The 6,709-nt window shown below is 38.5% G+C and overlaps 1 pseudogene; it reads right to left on the bottom strand.

The window, feature by feature from the left end:
- Positions 1–2,269: 2,269 nt before the first annotated feature.
- On the bottom strand, positions 2,270–6,069 carry LOC121031357 (olfactory receptor 11H12-like; annotated as a pseudogene).
- Positions 6,070–6,709: the final 640 nt, after the last annotated feature.

Genomic DNA, 6,709 nt, shown 5'->3' on the forward strand with positions numbered 1-6,709 from the left:
ACCTGTAAACGAAATAAACAATTATTTGAGTTCCTACTATTAAAGAAGTCATTCTGGAACAGTGAAAAGATAGTATAACTTATATTCCCTGCTTCCCGGAAACTTACAATGTAACTGATAGGAAAGTAAAAAGTAACACAAATGAGGGGTACCTGGGTGGCTCAGTCAGTTAAGCCTCCGACTTCGGCTCAGGTCATGATCTTTCAGTTTGTGAGTTCAAGCCCTGTGTCGGGCTCTCGGCAGACAGCTCAGAGCAGACAGCTCAGAGCCTGGAGCCTGCCTTGGATTCTGTGTCTCCCTGTCTTTCCCTGTTCCTCCCCCCATTTGCATTCTTTCACTCTCACTCTCAAAAATAAATAAAGATTAAAAATTTTAAAAAAAGTAACACAAATGATATTGCAACAGATACATAAAAGGCAGTCTGATTACAAGTAAATATTCAACAAACCTCAAAAACGCTATGAATTTAGAAAAGAATATTGGGCCCCTGGGTGGCTCAGTCGGTTAAGCATCTGACTTCGGCTCAGGTCATGATCTTATAGTTTATGGGTTAGAGTCCCATGTCAGGCTCTGTGCTGACAGCTCAGAGCCTGGAGCCTGCTTCAATTCTGTTGAATTGAATTCAATTCTGCTTCCTTCTTTCTCTGCCCCTACCCTGCTCATACTGTTTCTCACAAATGAGTAAATGTTTAAAAAAATGTTTTTAATTGCTTTAAGAAAAGAATATTATGGTGAGGTATAGTGGACAAGAAATGTTTTTTAAGGAGAGCATGACTGGTGCCTGAAAATGGGCAAGTTATTAGTAAAACAAATGTAAGCTCAGATTGTAAAACAAAGATTATACTACATTAATTAGGGAAAGTGAGTCAAACAGGAGTACTGGGACACATATTTACTAAGGTTCTAGTTTGAGGACAAGTTGAATTACACACAAACTAAACAATCTAGACACAACTAATCACATGTGACTTTTGCTAGCATAATCTCGTCTAACTGCTGACCCTTTCTTTCTAGGGTGGCACCTCTCATAGGTAGCTGCTCAGAATCAGTCTTCATACTTTTCTGAATTCCTTTCACACTGGTGTTGTTCTCTGCTTTGGTGCCACTTGATTTCTGTTTCTTTTCTCAAGTGTCACATCTTCTCCAACTCACCATGCATTAAGATCGTCGTAACAGGGTAAAGATTTGCCACCCTTTTTACAAACAGTCATCTATTATTACTATTCATGCTGTTTTCTATGCACTCCACAGGTCTGAAGGCTCATTACTCCATATTTGACCTTAATTTTCTTGGGCTCTTTTCTTGTGAGTTCTTGTACTGTTTTTAGGGCCAGGATTTCCTTTTGGCGACCTATGCCAATGGCTGCTTTTAGGAGTTCTGAAACTGCTAAGACAATGGTTTTTCAAACTTTTCTGAACACAACCCACAGAAATAAATTTATTGTACATTGTGCCCATTACATACATATATATACAACTGAAACAGAAATTTCTTTAAAAAATACCACCCGTATCACAAATAATGCATTTCTATCCTATCCTATTTCATTCCATTTCTAAGGATACATCTCACAAAGCCCCAAGATGAATGACTGGTGGGGTGATTCATTTACTCTTGGTAGGCTGACAGTATCTGTGGTCTCTGTAATTTAATCTCCTTCTAATCAACAGACTGAAAACTATTATTTATATATTCCTTGAGGGAAGATGGTTAAATTAAAGACGCCATTTGAAAGATTAGATTCACAGAAAACTACAACTCAAAACAGTCTTTTTCTCTTTAGTCTTTTTAATTGTTTTCCTCACCATGGAACTCAAAAGTGCCCTTTCGTTGCCAAATGCTATTTGCTCAATATTATTATGATTGTCATTAGAAAAACTCATTATTATTCAAATTTGGTTGTACCAATTGTTTACAAAAATATCATTTATTATGATCAACAAAAAGTGATTTCAAGTGGTTAGTCCACAGTTCTGTCTTACTTGCCTCCAGTCAGATTTATAAACATAGTGGCTTCTGGAAAGTTTGTATGCTCATCTTCCTTAGCTTTTTCATACTTGTCAAAGGTCAGTGTTATCAGTTGTTGAGTTTCATGAAGTCCAAAGTGATTAGAGAAGCTCTCCAGATCCGTCTTGTGCCAGGGACTACTGTCACCCACCCAAAGTTCATCGCCCTTTTCCGTAACTAAAAGAAGCCTGACTTTGTTCATAGTAGCAATGAGTCCAGCTAAAAACGTTTGCTTTTTCAGCTTCCTTGCAGCTAGTTTGGTCATGTGACATAATTCCGGCCAATGAGAATTAGACTGGGGGTTTCTGAGGGGGCTTCTGCTTTCTGGGAACTAGAAGCTGCTGTTTCAAGCTCTTCCACCCTGGAATGGGGAAAAACCTGGATGTTTAGTGCCATCTTATAACTAAGTAACAAGTAGCAAAATGAGGACGATAAGTTAGATGTCACAGATCAGACACAGAGCAGTATATAAATGTAACTATATATGTGTATGTATATATATTTATTTATATATATTTGTTTATTTGAAATTTTATTTTTTAGAGTTGTTTGAGGTTCACAGTGATTTCCCATATGCCCCCTAACTGCGCACATACATAACCTCCCCCGTTATCAACACCCCCCACCAGAGTGGTATATTTGTTACAACTGATGAACATACATTGACATAGAATCATCACCCAGTGTCCATAGTCTACATTAGGTTTCACTCTTGGTGTTGTATATTCTTCTGGTTTGAACAAATTTATGATGACATAAAACCACCAAACAAAACAGAACAGAAGAATTTGGGATTTGTCTCCAAAGTTTGTATAAGTAGAAAGGAGATAAGTGTAAGGACTGATGGAAAAGAAGTTTAAGTTATGCCTTTAAAGGCATGGAGTGCTAGAACCTAGACAAAAAATGAAGGAGGACAACAAAGGATCACAGGGAAGATGCCACAGAACGTAATGACATTAAGATTGGGAATGAAAAGGTAAGGGATTTATGAAGGTTAAGATTTTAGGTTCAGGTTATAGATCAGTGGAGCCATTGACAAATAAGTATAGCTAGGGCTAATTTAAAAGGAGGTTATCAAATTTAGGATCAGACATTTGAATTAGGAGTGGACTTTCATGAAAAAAATATATATCCATTAGACCTACCTCCTAAAATGAAAGCACTGGCAAAATGTGGGAGTCAAGCAAGTCAATATAATCTTACTGAGGATGCTTGTTGGTGCCCAAAACTATACTGAGAATTATGGAATATGTAAAAGTAGTGCTTTAAAACTGTTCCTGAGGGGCACCTGGGTGGCTCAGTTGGTTGAGCATCTGACTTCAGCTCAGGTCATGATCTCATGGTTCATGAGATCAAGCCCCACATTGGGCTCAGTGCTGTCAGTGCAGAGCCTGCTTCAGAGCCTCTGTCACTCTCTCTCTCTCTTCCCCTCCCACACTTGCACTCTCCCAAAAATTAATGAAACCTTTTTTTTTAAGAAAGTTTAAAATTGTCCCCGATATTGAGGGTTTTTTTTAAAAAACTGGTTAATTATGTGTGTGATTACAATACATTCAACATTCGTTATTTTCTGAAAAGAACAACTGGCTCTGATGAAAGCAGAATTTGAAAATGTTGAAAGACATCAAGTAGTATTTAATTAAAACCAAAAGAAACTAAAAAACTCAATTATAGAGGAATACATGAAAATCTTACCAAGTTGTATTTCAAACTAACTGTATCTAAGGTAACTGCAACATAAGAATAATAACTTCCTAAGACTTAAATCATGAGTCTAGTGAATTTTTAAAAATCATACTCCCAATAGATTAAAATAAAATAAAATGAGGGGAAAAAACCATAATCTCATTTTTGTTACCTTCCATCCTCCTAGACTTGCCGTATACTAAATTCAACTTTTGAATCCTTTAGAGATTTCCCATAATAACACATTCAGAATTTTCTTGAGTGCCTCTTTCATATCTTTGTTCCAGAAGTTGTAAATCAAGGGATTAAAGAGTGGGGTTGCGAAAGCATAGAACAAGGTCACAAATTTCTGCATCCCAGGATAGTCCCCAGAACCTGGGCTAATGTACATCACCATGACTGAACCATAGAAGAGACATACCACAGCAAGGTGGGAGGCACAAGTAAAGAAAGCCTTATGCCTTCCTGAGCCTGGGGGCACCTATAACACCACACTCAAGACACAGAACTAAGTGCCATGTACAGGACAGTGAGAAAGATGATGAGAGAGCTATTGATACCACAGATTTGAGTAATTTCACATACTGGAGCACAGGACAATGCCAGCAAAAGTGCAAGATCACAGAGAAAATGCTCAGTGGTGTTTGGACCACAGAAAGGCACCTGAGATATTAGAGTCAAAGGAGTCAGTAACCAGAGAAAGCCCCTACCCAGCAGAAGACCACTAACTGAGTGCATAGGTGGTGGGTCATTATGGTAGGATAGCGGAAAGGTCTACAAATGGCAAGTAATCAATCAAAAGACATCACTGACAGATAAGCCCTCAGCGGCACACATGGAAAAGAAATAGAACTGGAGCAGGCAGCCAGCATAGGAGATACTCTTAGTCTGGGAGATGATGTTGGCCAACATTTTGGGCACATCAGAACTGACATAGCAGATCTCCAGGAAGGAGAAGTTGGCCAGGAGGATGTACATGGGTGTGTGGAGTTTCCGGCTTGACCACACGGCACAGATGATGGATGTGTTCCCCATGAGAGTCAGAAGGTAGATGAGGGAGAAGATGACAAAGAGGAGGATCTGGATCTCCCTGTGGCATGGGAAGCCCAGGAGGATGAACTCACTCACAGACCCAGAGATGTTAGTAGTCTCCACAGTCCTTATTAGTGTGACCTGTGGAAGTGACAGAAGACTGTAAGAACCACAGAAATATTAACACTATTTTTCTTCTTTCTTTGTCCTGGTGAAGAGATACATGCTTGTTTTCCTCAATTCAGGCTTGTGATATTACTAACTTCCCTTTGGAAGGGTGAGTTCTTTCCTTTTCATCTCCTTCCCTCTCTCATTTATTCAATAAACATTTATTATGTACATATTATTGCCAGGCACTGTTCTGGGAGATAGCAAAAAAGTGATGAATAAAAATGCAGAGTCCCTGCTCTTTTGTAACTTATGTCAAATATATTTTGTTCAAAGCAACTTCAAACAATACATTCATGGCTCCAGAATTTCTACATAAAAGGAGTTTAAGAGCTTAAATCTGATTGGAAGAGATCTGAGGAGATTGACCTTGGAATCACATTTGCATAGAAAGGAAATTGTTTCTACTGAGACTATGTTTATTTTGGGGAAATTCGTAGGGAGCCCCAAACATCCCTTCACCTATATCATGGTGCTGCCACTGATACTGTAACAGCATATGACAAATCAGAACAAAATATTTTCTCATCATGAGACATGATTATACTCAGTTGGAAAAAATAAGGAAAGGCTTTAGCAAAAGGTCAGTGACGGAGGCAGAACATTAATAGCATATACTAATGATAATGTGAAAAGATTTGGCTATAAGAAGTTGTGTTTAGAGAAAAGCCCAAAAGAGTGAAAATTAGAGTACTTGTTAAGGAACAGTGGGATACAATTTTCACAGATTGGGCCACATGGCAGAGGACTCACTCACTGCCAGTCTAATTCAGGCTTCATTTGCTAGTCAATGGAAAACAATTGGAGCTAGACTAGTACAAGAACACAAGGATCAAAGGTTTATGGAAACTACATTTGCAAGACAATTAGAGGGTAATGAATTTGCAGTAAACTATTAGAAAGCAGTTTCAGTAGCCCAAAGAAAAAGCCTGAAGAGCCTGACTTAGGGTAATGTATAAGCAAAAAGATACCAGGAATGGATTCAAGAGACATGCAATGGTAGACACCTAACCTCCTAGGCTTTAAAATCAGTACAGGTAATGAAATGCTCCTCAGGAGCTGAGAAGACACATAAAAGAGACCTCACGTTCCATTTGCCACAGTAATACTCTTTAGATCTCTTCTGATTGTTCTCTCACCTGGGATGCCTCACAGGAGACAGCCACTCTGAACATCCTGGCTCCTTCTGTTCCCACACGTCAACATGCTGAAGACAAGTGTTCCTTTCCTTGCCTTTCCTCGCCTTTGGGTCTCTCTCTGAGCCCACTTCATTCCCCAGTCCCCTGTTTTCTTTTGACTCCTTTGAATCTGAGTATTATACCTCATTAAATAAATTAGCTTCCACTTACAAAGTTTTCCTCTCCTACAAGCCACACATAATGGGTGTTGATCTGCTATGTTGTCACTCATGTGAAAGAGAACAGTAAACAAGAGAGTCATCTAAATTGTTGCCAGTGTTTTAAAGAAAAATTGATCCCTTTTCCTGTTGGCTAAGAATACAGTCCTTTTCAACACATGAATAGAGGGGAAAGAAAAAAGAGAGAGAGAGTAAAACTATAAAAAACTCTTAATAATAAAGAACAGACTGAGAGTTGGTGGAGGGAGGTGGGTGGGGAATGGGCTAAATGGGTGATGGGTACTGAGGAGGGCACTTGTGATGAGCACTGGATGTTATGTGTAAGTGATGAATCACTAAATTCTACTTCTAAAACCAATATTATACCATATGTTAACTAACTAGAATTTAAATAAAAACTTGAAACATTTTTTAAAAAGGTAAAAAAAATGAACTATTTCCATATAAAAAGAAAAGAA

This window comes from Herpailurus yagouaroundi, unplaced genomic scaffold (assembly GCF_014898765.1).
Source record: "Herpailurus yagouaroundi ecotype Mexico unplaced genomic scaffold, PumYag 141, whole genome shotgun sequence".
Classification (NCBI taxonomy): domain Eukaryota; kingdom Metazoa; phylum Chordata; class Mammalia; order Carnivora; family Felidae; genus Herpailurus; species Herpailurus yagouaroundi.